The sequence below is a fragment of the Talpa occidentalis genome, unplaced genomic scaffold (assembly GCF_014898055.3).
Source record: "Talpa occidentalis isolate TD23 unplaced genomic scaffold, MPIMG_talOcc4v2.1 talOcc4.5, whole genome shotgun sequence".
Taxonomy (NCBI): Eukaryota; Metazoa; Chordata; class Mammalia; order Eulipotyphla; family Talpidae; genus Talpa; species Talpa occidentalis.
Window position 1 is genome coordinate 72,142,028 of NW_023604861.1, and position 14,112 is coordinate 72,156,139.

Below are 14,112 nucleotides of genomic sequence, written 5' to 3' on the forward strand. Positions count from 1 at the left end.
GTTAATATATTTTATGTAAAGGTGGGTGGTAGGATGGAAACAACAAGATGTCTAAAAAGACAGAACAATGTTGACATCCATCAAACTTTATCTACTTTTGCTACCTGGGTTATTACTTATACTCTCTGAGGTTCAGGTTTTTTTTCAACTTGTAAGTGAGAATGTTGAAAATTTCTAATTCAAAGGGTCCATTTGGATTAAATACTATATTTTGTCCTCTCAAACACTTTGGGATTCTTAATTATGGAAATAAAATAGAAAATAAAGTAGGAACATAAAATCATCTCACATAGCTTACATTCCAATGGTGAAAGACAAACAATAAATAAATACAGTATCAGTGGAGAAAAATGGCTGAAAGAGAAGGGTATATATAATAGAAGGCAAAGGCAAGAAGCAGAAAGATAGAGATACAAAATAAAGTAATTGGAAATGGTGACATTTGAGCAAGGATCTCACTGAGAGAATTCTAATCAGGGAGTAGAGCAGGTACAAAAGTCCTGAGGCAGGAGTACACTTGGAGTATATGAAGAAACTGCAAAGAGGCTATTGTAATTGGTGAGTAAAATGATAAATGTATGAGAAAATGGAGGAAGTTGAAAGTCAGAGAGGTAACCATGCTGCCGAATCATGCAGGGTGTGACAAGTTATTGTCAGGATTCTGGTTTTTCTCCTGAGAGCATTTGGAGGTTTGAAAAGGAAAATGGCATGCTTCAATAGCTGTTCTTAAAAGAAATTTCCTTTGCAATTTGGTGTCAGTGGAGGTGTAAAAAGTGTTTAGATTCTGATTATGCCCTGCAGGTAGAACTGACATTACTGCTGGTGGACTTGGATGTGTACTGTTAGAAAAGAGAGAAGTCAAGAAGGACTCAATTAGTATTTGGCCTGAGAAACTGGAAAAAGGGAGTTCTTACCTGCCAAGATAGAGCAACTTGTGGCAGGGACAAGTTTGGGGGAAACAGAAAGATCTTGAGTTGAATTAACATGTCTTTCAATTTGAGAAGCCTCCAGGACATTCCAGTGAAATTATGAGCTAGGAATTGGGCAAACACAATAGCCTGGGGGTCAATAGAGAGGTTCAGGTTGGATATGGAGTATCATGATGTTACTTGTACCTTTGAAAAAAGATGTTTCCATGGGAATGTGGGAATGAGAGCACTTGTTACATAGTAGATACTCAACACATTTGAGTTGCCTTACATTTACTTTTATTTTACTCTTGACTGACAATCTCATGTTGTTTTTAAATATGTAAATAGATGCAAATAGGGTTCGAGTGATAATTATTTGTTTTTTTTTTAAAGATTTATTTATTTATGCATACAAGAACTGGGGTGTAAGCCAAGGTATGGGGTATGAGGGGATTCACCGGAGACAGAGTGGGGAGCAGAACAGGCAGATCTATTGAAATACACTGCTGAGGGGAGCAGCGGGTGAGGCAGGAGAGGTCTGCTGCGCCATGTAGGTTGCTCTCTGGGCAGCCAGGGATTGAACTCATGCTGCAGTGGCTGGCTATAGCTTGATAGCACTGTCTTTAACCCCTGTGCCATCAGGGAGACCCTGATAAATTATTTGTCTGTATGTTTGTGTGTTTTCTTCATTTCTTTTAAAGATGTATCATTCTATGACTTTCTGTTCTTCTGGCTATTGGATTTGGTTGTTCTTCCTTTTCTAATTCCTCAAGTTGAGAGAGAAGGTTATATATTTGAGTTATTTCTTGATTTTTGATGTAGGCCTGTACTGCTGAATAGGTCCCTCTTAGTGTTGTTTTTGCTACATCCCATAACTTTAGGATGGTTGTGTCCTCATTTTCATTTGTCATGAGGTATTTTTTCATTTGTTTTTTGATTTCATCTTTAACCCTGTGGTCTTTCATTAGTGTATTGTTCAGTCTCCATATATTAAAAGTTTTCCTCACTTTCTTTTCTTTTAATAGTTAATTTCTAGTTTGAACCTTTTCTGGTCTGAGAATATACTGGGTATGATTTCAGTCTTTGTGAATTTTTTGATATTTTCTTTGCATCCCAGAAGTGGTATATTATGCAGAATGTCCCATGTGAGTTTGAGAAAAATGCATATTCTGTTTCCTGGGGGTGTAGTGTTCTGTATATGTCTATGAGGTCCATGGAGTCTAATTCTTCACTTGAGGTTATTGTATCCCTGTTTATTTTCTGTCTAGTTGATCTGTCCATTGGTGAGAATGGGGTGTTGAAGTCTCCTGCCACAAATGTGTTTTATACAATTTATGTTTTCAGATTTGACAGTAGTTGCTATTTTGGTGCTCCTTCATTCGGTGCATGTATATTGATGATTGTTATGTCTTCTTGATGTATCATTCCCTTAATCACTACATAGTGTCCCTCCCTGTCTCTTATTACCTTTTTTAACTGGAAATCTATTTTTGTATAACATAAATATGTATGTCCTTGCCTTTTTTAGAGTCCCACTTGCTTCTAGGTTTGTTTTCAAATCCTTTACTTTGAGCCTATGTTTGTCTTTAAAGTTTAGGTATGTCTTCTGGAGACAGCAGAAGGTTGGATTTTGTTTCTTGATCCAACTAGATACTGTGTTTTTTAATTGGAGAGTTCATTTTGTTTATGTTTAAAGTGATTATTGATATGTGATAGTATGTTGCTGCCATTTTATTCTTAATTTTTGTAGGCCAATCTGTTTCTCTAGAAACTAATTATTTCAAGTTCTTTGCGTATGTTTCTCTTTTTGGTTTCAATATTTCTTGGAGGGTGGTTTAGTGTTCACAAAACTCTGAGCTTCTCTATGTCTGAAAAAGCCTTTATTTCTCCCTCATATCTGAAAAAGAGTCTTCCAGGATAGAGTATTCTTGGCTAGAGGTTTTTCTATTTAAGTTTTTGTAATATGCCATTCCTTGCTCATAATTGTTCTTCAGACAAATCTGATGTTACCTTGATCAGGGAAGCTTTATAAGCTATTGAATTCTTTTTTTTTTTTTTTTTTTTTATAGAGGCATGTTTATTTATTTATTTATTTGTTTGTTTGTTTGTTTGTTTTTGTTTATACATGCACTGGGTACAGTCAGAAGCGCGGGAGGGTGAGAGAATTCACCAGAGCCAGAGCGGGGAGCAGAGCAGGCAGAAGGACCGAAGCACACTGCTGAGGGGAGCAGCGGGCGGCAGGAGAGGTCTGCATGCCATGTGGGACCCTCCTCCGGTGGCCGGGGAGCAGCCGGGGATCGAACCGGTGCTGCAGAGGCTGCAGGCAGCTTCGCAACCCAGCGCTCAACCGCTGCGCCACCAGGGAGGCCCAGCTATTGAATTCTTACAGCTTGCCAATAAGAAAGGTGCTTGCCTGCACCTTTGGAAATTTCACTACTATATGTCTTGGTGTTGACCTCATTTTATCTACATATACAGAGTTCTTTTAGTTTCCTGGATTTGTACATTTATTCCCTTCTCTAGGTTCAGGAGGTTTTCCTCCTTCATTTCTTTCTTTTTTTTTTTAAGATTTATTTATTTATGCATACAGGAGCTGGGGTACAGGCCAAAGGTGTTGGGGGTGAGAGGATTCATCAGAGACAGAGTGGAGAATAGAACAAGCAGATTGACCAAAGTACACTGTTGAAGTGAGCAGTGGATGAGTCAGCAGAGTTCTGCTGCACCATGTGGGTAGCTCCCTGGCTGGCTGGGGATTGAACTCGTGCTGCAGAGGCTGCGGAAAGCTTCATAGGCTGTGTCTTAAGCCCTTGTGCGACCAGGGAGGCTTCCTCCTTCATTTCTTTTAGAACATTTTCTGTCTCTTTCCCTCTTTCTTTCCCCTCTTGTATGCTCTTTATTCTTATGTAGGCTTTTCTCATGAAGTTAGATAATTCTCTAGTGTTTCTTCATTTTTTTTACTTTGTTCCTCTTTCTGTCTTCATCTAGTTTCTTTGCACATTTGCATCTTCAGTTACCCTGACTTATTGTTCCACTTCATCTATTCTACTTCCCCAACTTTCTCCTGAATTTTTCATCTTCTGTATTTCTCTTTTTATTAAAGATTTATTTATACAATAACTGGGGTATAAGCCAGAGGCATGTGAGGATGAGAGAGTTCACCAGAGACAGAGCGGGGAGCAGAATGGGTAGACGGACTGAAAATACTGTTGAGGGGAGCAGCGGGTTGAGCCAGGAGAGGTTTGCTGCACCATGTGTGTATCTCCCTGGCCGGCTGGGAATTGAACCTGTGCTGCAGAGGCTTCAGACAGCTCCACAGTGCTGTGCTCAACCTGTTGTGCCACCAGGGAGGCCCTGTATTTCTCTTTTGAAACCCCAAAACTCCATTTTTTTTATCATTTTGAGCTTCACTTTCTGTCTTCAGTTCCTTGATTTTATTTCTGAGGACATTAATTTGTTTTTCTGAGTTTTCCATTTATTTGAATTTCTTTATCATTGCTGTTCTAAACTCCATATCCAATAGGGAGAACATAGTTTCCATGTCTATGAATTGGGGCTCTGGAGATTTGTTCTCTGTGTTGTACTAGTCCCTTGATGAATCATATTGCTGTTTGTTGGGTTTTTACTTCTGCTCACTATCAGATTTGGAACCCTTCTGTAGTATGTGGGGTTTCCTCTGGCCATGGCTCCTCTATCCTCACTGGTCAGAGGTCTCACCTCTCTGGGTGAGTAGCTGCTGGGGTCTCATGGGGTGTTGTGAGGACCCTGGCCACTGTGGCTCTCTCTCTAATATGGGCCTGGGATTTCATCAGTCTATGTGGGTGCTGGTGGGGATCTTGCGTGAGGTAACAAAGCCTCTGAGGTCCAGGTGGGTGTTGGTGGAGTCCTAAAGAAGGTCACAATGCCTCTGCCAGTTTGGGCAAGTGCTGGCTGGGTCTTGTGGGAAGTCAGAGGCCTCTGCTCCTTCCCTTATGTGGGAACTAGACCTTACCAGTCTGGGCAGGCACCGCTGGGGTCTCACAGAAAGGTGCAAAGCCTCTGCCTATCCAGGTGTTTGCTGGTGGGATCTTGCAGAAGGTTATGAGGCCTCTGCTGGTCTGGGTAGGAATCTTTAGGGTCTTGTGAGTGGTCCTGAGGCCTCTGGCCACTCTGGCCACCTTTACACAGGCCTGGGCTCTCACTAGTCTGACAGGTACTAACTGTGTCTCACAGAAAGCCACAAAGCCTCTGCCAGTCCAGGTGGGTGCTGGTGGTGTCTTGCAGAAAGGAAGATCGCAAGTCCTCTGTTGGTCTGGTTGGGTGCCGGCACGGTCTCTCATTCGGTATCTTACTAATTGTATGCCATGCTTCTTGGTCAAAATACTGTTAAAACTTAGCTCCACTTGAACTAAGTCATATTTCTCCATATTTTGTCTCTTTCTGGTGGTATAATACTTACCTTCATGAATATTTACTAATAGACCATCTGAATTGTGATGTGCTATTATGTAAAACAAGTTGAGTAAACTTTGAATAGTCCTTTAGGTTTCTACACCTAAAAGGCCATTCAGTCTCAATTTAATAGGCTCATAACCAATAAAAAGCTATTTAGGCACTTAAACAGACACTGAGAAAAAACACACAGACTACAAAAGGTGCTTTATGTTCTGTCCAATATTGACAGGTGCAACTGATATTTTAAGATTTTTAAATGTGTTGATCAAAATAGCAACTAATAGAATATTAGACCATCTGGAGATTCTTTACCTATTGGATTATTAGAAATATAATAAAATTCAATTTTGTTTCTCTTTTCTATTGACATTGTTTTCCCACATGGCTCCCATGTTGTTCCATGTTTGAGTTGGTCCTTAACATATTTATGTATCTATTTTATTTGTTGATTTCAAAATTTTTTGGTTTAATTTATCCCTGTATCCACCCTTCGCTTATGACCCACTGACAGCTTCCAGTTCAGAAGTACTAGAAAGGTAGTCTTTTGATTATTTGCTAATGAAGCACTTTGACTGGAAATTTGCCCTCAGGAAAGCAGAACACACTGACTAGAAACAAGTGCTTTTAATGAAACATTTTGTTGAGTAATACTAATTTCTCTAAATGAACATCTATATGTATTAGTATCTTTCTCAAGGGTTAATTTTCTCCGGTGTTTTTAGAGACTAGTTACAGAAATAGCATAAATACCTTCAAACTATCCAGCTACTTTTCTATCTAGTCAGACTCAGCTATCTGGTTTCATCTAACTATGGGGTAACTCAGAAAGGTTTAGCCAGATGCCAGGAAAAAATGAGTATGGAAGTGTCTTAGTTTTAGCAATCTGCCAAAGGCTCTATTAAATCAGCAACCAAAGCACTCACATGAGTGGACTCCTCTGCATCCTGCAGTTTCTTTTAATGCTACCCCCAACTACTTTTCTCTTATGATATTTACCAAATTGCGGTAAATGTGAGATGGGAGAGAATTGCACAGTGAATTTAAAACTGATGAAAAAAATAAAATGTTTTTTTTTTTATTACTTTGGGAGATATAACTAACATATTGGTCTCTTTTATCCTTTGAACATTGCCCTTCTCAGTATTTAGCTTGCATTTCTATCAGAGGCTGATATCTATTAAAAATGCATTCCAGAATGCCACACAGGCTTCTGGAATTCTGACAAGATTCTGGTTTGGTGTTCTATTCTGCTCTACAAAAATAGTCCTGGAATTAACATTTATTGAACACCTACTATGGAGCCGTGCTAAACCCTTTGTGAATGCTAATCTCATTTAATCCTTAAAATAGCTCTGTGAGTTAGGATTACCCCTATTTGGAAGGAGATGAGTTGCTTTGATTAAAATCCAGAACTCTTTGAATCTAAAACCCATGCTCTTTTCACATCAGGTAGCTCATTGACTGCTCCTCTCCTGCCCTGCTCAAAGTTTCCTTAATGACTGAACACTCTATCTGAATTTTATCATGTTTGACCATGCAGACAGAAGTAATTGCTTATCAAAACTACCAAATATGTTATGTGTATAGATAGAGGCTTAGCCCATAATCAAACCATTGTACTCAGGCTAGGGGCTAGAAAATTAACTGGAAGTCATAGAAACATAATGAGAAAGAGATTAAGATATTCTGTATATTTAAAAGATGATTAAGAAAAAAAATTTAGGGGCCTCCCTGGTGGCGAAAGGGGTTAAGACACAGCCTAGGAAGCAGTCCCCAGCCTCTGCAGCATGAGTTCAATCCCCAGGGCCGGCCAGGGAGCAACCCACACAGAGCAGCAGATCTCTCTGACTCGCCCGCTACTCTCTTCAGCAGTTTACCTAGGTCAGTCTGCCTGTTCTGTTCCCCACTCTGTCTCTGGTGAATCCTCTCACACACCCCCCCCACACCTTTGGCCTGTACCCCAGCTTTTGTATGCATAAATAAATCAATCTTAAAAAAAAAGAAAAATAAAGTCAGTGCTGTTTCCCTAAATATTGGGTTCATTTTTCATTATATATTTTTTCTTCCTCCTTCCTTCCCTCTCTCCCTCCCTCCCCCTTTCTCTCTCCTTTCCCCCTCTCTCAGTCTTTCTTTTTGTCTCTCCTCCTCCTGCTGATACTCCTCCTCCTCCTCTCCCCTTCCCTACCCATGTCCTTCCTTATTCATATTCTCTATCACTATTGACAAAGGAAACCAAAAGAATAGAAAAGATTACACTTTCTTTTTTCATGAACTCCAGATAAAATGGACATGGTTTCAGCTCCTATAATGATTTGCTCTTGGCTTCTATCTCCACATCTGATCTAATTATACTAATAAAATGAGAAAGCAGAGGGAGATATTATACTAACAAGTGAAGTTTTTAACTTGCACAAGAAACATTTCTAATCCCTCTGCCCTCCATTCTCTCTTAAACAGCTACTTCGCATCCCTTGCTGCTCAGCAGGGGGAGTGGCATTCACCACCTACAGCAAAATGGATCTGCATGCCTTTACCTAAATTTGGTCCACATGTGCATTAGCTTTGAGTTGTATTGTGTTTCTTATACTAATATAATATTGTTCTAGTGCTTGCCCCTGATTAAAGAAATACATAAATAAATAATTTATAATTTAATTAATAAGGTATAATATGTAAAGCACAGTAATTTCAAACAGCTTGTAATGTCTCTAATGTACTTTCAATTTTTTATTTTACATAAGGGCTATATTCATTATGTGGTTATGATAAACATACTAATGAATTTTATTACAGGAACAAATTTAAACATGTAAATGAGATCAAATAGTATTAAAAATGCAAACGATGGTGAAACTTATTACAAACTAACCTTGCCAGCATACATGAAATGATGTTATTTTAAAACTTTGCAAGTTTTATTCTTTAAACAAAGACAATGCCTTTTATAATGTCCCTGAACATAAGAATTTGTGAACTGCATGCTTTATTCTCACATGAACTCCTCAACCAAAAAAAGTTAACTAGAATCCAGGGTTTGCATGTAACTTTGGATGACAATTAAAATCCCTTTTCTTGTTCCAGTGAACAGTAATCTGTGCATAATTACATTCAAATGAGATATTAGCATTTTTTGTGCTTACTCTTTGTTAATTGCAGAGTTCACTCACCATGGTGATGCTTTTGATGGAATCAGGCAACCTTATTGACCTGATGCCGTAAGGCGTGTTGGGAAATTCTGCTGTATTCTTCATTTTTTTTTTTATTTTGGCATTTTGAGGAGTCCTGCTGCTTTTATTACATTCCTGACACTTTTGTTAATAAATCATTGCAAAGTTAATGAAAATTGCATTCAGGCATATCCAAAATAATTGTGTCCTTTGTCATGCTAATAAATTGAAAGATGTTGATCCAATGGGCGAATGCATGCCCATTATGTAGAAGTTTGTGATATGGGTGCCTGTTGCACCCACACTTTTCCTTGGCATATCATTCTATGCAAAATATGAGAGAAGAAAACAAACCCCAATATGTTTTATTTCATACTTTATAAGTCACCCTTTAATTAAGTCAGCAAATGGCTGAATTATATCTACACAATAAGATAGAAGTATTTGTATTGTGATTTATGAAAGATTGTTAATATCAATAGGAATCAGCAACAGTCTAATATTAATCTCACGCAAATATGAAAACCATGTTTAACTGACCTTTCTCTCATGCCTGGGGATTTTTCCACATTTATATATGACCCACATGATTTAAAAATGACAATGATAATAACTCAACATTCGTTTCCCAAGGCTTCTCCTATACTAATTTAGAAGGAGAGTGAAGAAATGTGATTAAAAAAAATTGCCTTTTTGGGAAAGCATTAGATCTTTTCATTCATTGAACCTAAGTGTTCAGGGTATGAGAGAGTGTATTTGGGGATAAACATACATTCACACTCACACATAAGTGAGGCAGGTCTGACTATTCTGGGTGAGGAAGAGTAGTCAGTTAAGAAAAATTTAAACTCACAGTAGACTGCATATATATGTATTTTTTCTCCTTCAAATATATCTCAAGGAAGAACTCCAAGTAATTGTTGTCTTGGGGAGTTCTTAATTTATGCACTAGCCCATCATGCTGATTTTAGGTAAGTATTTATTCTGCTATTCAATCAAAAAGCATAGTTTCCATAACAACTGCCACATGAGATGAAATGTACAGCTTGGCATTTGAAATACAGGACTTCTTAGGAGATATGCTTCCTGACATATTGTGTTGAACTTGTGTTCCTTTTATTCTCTTTTAAGCTAGTAAGATCTGTGTTTCTATAAAGGACCATCTCAGTTTTGCATAATTATTACAATCCATCTGCACATTTCCAGGATTTATATTAAAGTAATTAAAGCCATTTTGTATTAGTGGGTGCTGTGTGGAACCGGCTTGGATGTAGGATTCTAAAAGTTCCCACTTGCCTGCTTGCTGTGCTGTAATTTGGAGAACAGAATGTTCCGTAAATGAGGTTTGGGAATACTACATTTTTTTCTTATTTTCCTTTCTTTGCAAAGTAACTTTTTTTTCCTCCAGTGGAAAATGTAATAAAGGTTCACCTAGGGACTGGAATTAATGTAGTCCTTCTGCCTAGGGTTAAAAAAGAGCAAAATCACAGCAAGCAACATTGTACAAACCCTAATATATTTTGCTTTTTCTGTGGAGAAATAATATGTCTGTGTTTCTAAGGCAACTTTCTTCCAAAGAGCAGCAAGTAATTTAATTTATATTCTCATTTTCCCCAGCAGTATTTGTTCAAGGTAAACGAGGGCCAATATTATTAACCCCGTTTTATGGATGGGATGATTGAGGCAGACAGATAATGCTGTGCAGAGCAGATAATGAAGCAGATAATGTTGTAATGGGCAGGGGAACACACATCATAACAGGACTAATAACTAATACCTGTTACATTAAACCCACACAAAGAACTAACTGGAAGTGTAATACTGCAGTTACTGAGAAAAAAGAATCATGTAAGTTCCACGAACTTTCTAGGGACAGTGAGGTACAGAATGGTCCACTGGATTATAACCAGGCAGTTCTTCCAAAATAATGGCTTGTAAAGGCAAAGTGCAATATAAACAAAATATTTGCAAATGTTTTGATTGGATTAAATGTACTATATTAATATGCTGGGATTTAGGGAAAAAAAGGAGTTCTGAAAGTTCTGGCAAAGTAAAAACTGAATTGTCTTACACACACCTCCATTTCCTTTAAAAAGTGTGTGTGTGTGTGTGTATGTGTGTGTGTGTTGCTCATCCTGAAGTGCCACTTCAGAATGATTGATTTGTTTGATGCTTCTGTAGTTCAGTGCAAGTTTTATTGCCTATGGTTTACTTAATAGTGCCCTGGTAAGATTACCTCTTTCTTTCATACAAAATCATTAAAAGCCCAAATTGTATTGGGGTAAATAGAACCACTGACTAACAAAACTTTTAGTCTGTGACTTTTTATGATCTAAATGAACACTCCTAATAATTTCTATTTAAAGAAAATACTTTCCAAGCATATCTCCTTAGACCAAAGTTGCTCAGGGGTTAATTTCATAAAGGACCAGAGTACACTGCAGGACTGTTAAGGAGATGAAGCATATGCAGTCTAGTCAAACTGTTGGAGAACTACAGTTGGAAGATTGGGTTCCAATATACAATCTCTTTTCTGCTACCAATTTCCAAATTTACCTTATGCAAGTTACTTAACCTCTTTCATTCTGACTTTCTTCATTTGGGAAAATACAGACATATAGTCTGAAACATTCATATTTCTAAAATTCTATAATAGTGGGGGTTTTTATTGTTGCTATTGTTTATTATTGTTACTATTATTTAAAAACAAATCTTACTGAACAAAATCTTCTTCGGGTGCCACGACTTTCAATCAATGCAGCAACCAACAATAGAAATGAATCTTTAGTAGGAATTTAAAAGGAAAGAAAAACTGAATCCCACAAACACCTTCTGGTACATATAAAACCAATTATATCATGTCGCTCCTCTGCTCAAAAATCCTTGGTTGACTCCTCTCTGTTCTTCAAACAAGTTGGTCCCAACCTTCACCTCCAGCCTCATGTCTCCCTCTTCTCGCTCCAACACATCGTATGCTCCAGACCAGTCGAACAGCTTGCCATTCTCTGAATATTTCATACTTTTTGGCTCTTTTATGTTTCTGTTCCTTCTGTTAAGGGTGTTCTTCCCTTTTCTTTGTTGCTGATGAAACTGCTGTATTTCTATCTTGATTAACTTAAAAGGCTTTTAGTACTCATCACTCACTAATTTCGTTGTAATACTGCTATATGCCCTAACTCAATTATATAGTTCTTAAGCAAATGCCTTGCATCTACCCCAGTACTTAGAACCATTTATCACACATTAGAGACCAGCAAGTGTTCAATAAAGTGTTCAATAAAGAGTGAGCAATCTAGAAAAAGTCTAGTGATTCCAGATCTATAGAACACATTGTTCTAGAATGTGTTTGAGTTGTTTAGGATAGATTACTTTTCTGGTAAAAGATATAGTAAACTTATCATAATATCTCTTGTTCTGGATTTGGAGGTAATCACTCACCATTTTATCCTGAATTGAGTCACTACTAACAGTTCTGGTGGAGTAGCTATGGCATCCAGATTTCACAATTTTTCTTTTAATTTTCAGACTTAAATTGAGATACAAACATTTCCTTCATTTTTTTCTGATCAATCATACATTATCATATTTAGGTTAATGTTATGATAAACTGCTATCCCTATAATCCAGGAAGGCAAAATGTCCATGACTACTTGATGGAGAACAGAAATCTGAAACTCTAACTTAGGGATTAATTCAGTTATTTCTCAGTAAGTGGTGACAAACTGTCCTTGTTAGCATTATCATTAATGAGGAACATTTGATAAACTTGGAAAAGGCCTGATTTCAATGTGACCTTCCCCAGCAAGAATAGCAAGACAGTGGATAAATATTAGTATCGGATATGAGTGTTTCATAAATTCTTTATTCTCAGCCTTTCAGTGTTTTTTTTTTTCTTTTTCTACTACTAGGCTTCAATGTTAACAGTAGTGTAACCTTTTAGATTCCTGTAGCTATTTCTCAGACACCCCATTGGAAAAGGGGTACCTAAGTATTTCTTTAATAATTCTTCAAATTTACCAAATATTTTAATACTGAGTGAAGCAGGTTCTTTGACAACATTATTATGACTATATGATATTACAGCATGTGTTTTTACCTAGTCAAGTATCAGGAGCATATTCTGCTTTGACTTTTTTTTTCAACATTCTATTTAGTTTACTTATTTGGGAAAGGATGCTGTGCAGCACTAGAATCTCAGAGAACTGGAAGACTTGGCAACAAAACTATTATGTCTCACACAATATTGGCTACAAGTTTGTTTTTTAAACTGTGTCCTATCTTTGACCCTAGAGGATTTAATATATGTGTATCCACAAGAAGGTAAGAGATAAAACAGGTCTTTAACATGAAATTTTCCTAGAGCCAAGCTCCTTGAGCAAACTACACGTTGACTGGAATATATCAACTAAAGAATAAAAAATTAAGGATAAAATGGTAAAGAGTACAAATGCAAAGAAGTTTTCCAGTTTTGGTCTTAGAGACTTGACCCCTAATGTTTCAGAAGAAGTTTTGTAATTGCAATCCATATTTTCCCAGCATAAATGTGGTTAATTTGATAATCCAGAATTTTTTGCTTCATATATCAGCATCATATCAGTGACTGGACAGTGCCTAATATATTTCTTTTTGCCACTTCCTTTGCTTCATCTGACACTTCACATTGTGAAGCCCCTAAAAACATTGAGACTTGTGTAATTCGTATATCATGGGTGACAGTTCCATGGACAACATATCATGCCTGTATCTCTATTAAATGTGCTATAATCTGCGAGCTTGTGATGAATGGGCAGAGGGGTGCTCTACCACATGGCTCCATCACACCTGAAAATACTGCATGGACATTAATTAGAGGAGAATTTTCTAAAAACGTTAAGTTGGAAAAAAATCACAAGTAATTGCTTCACAATCTCCCAACAAGCTTCAGTTCAGAAGTTGCTAGGCTGCAGAATGATCTACTGTGGTTTTGTTCTTCTTTTGCTTGCAGCTAGGAGCCTTCCTGCCTTTTCTTTGTGGTTGAGACAAACTGTTACTCTACAACAGCCTGCACCCATGCATCCAAGTGTATCTTCTCTGGTGCTTAGAAGAAGCATCAGGATATCACATTTCTTCTGGCTCTAACATGTTCTGAGTGTCATATTCTTGCCAAGGAAGCAAACCAGTTAAGTTTCATTTCTCATCTATCAAAAGAGAAAATGACCGGATCTGATTCACAAGGGAGGTCTCTGAAAATAGTCTTATCTATCTATTTTGGGTTCTATGAAGTGCTTCATCATGCATATGAATTTTCTTTTTCAAAATGAACATTCTAATTCAGTAGCTCTGGGTGGGGCCCAAGATCCTACAATTCCATTAAGTGGCCATCCTCTGGCCATACTTGGAAAAGCGAAGTTCTAAATAGAACAGGTTGAAGTGTATGCCTAACGGTAATCTGTTCCCGCCTCTGAATTGAAGATAGTGAGGAGTCCAGGGTTGTTCAGATTCCAGTTAAAACATTGCCTATTGTAGCATTTGTCCTGCTTATTTCCATTAAAGCGTACTGAAGATCGTTATTGATCTGACCAGCCTTAAGGGTCACATTCATTCCTGAATGAAAGACTTCAGCA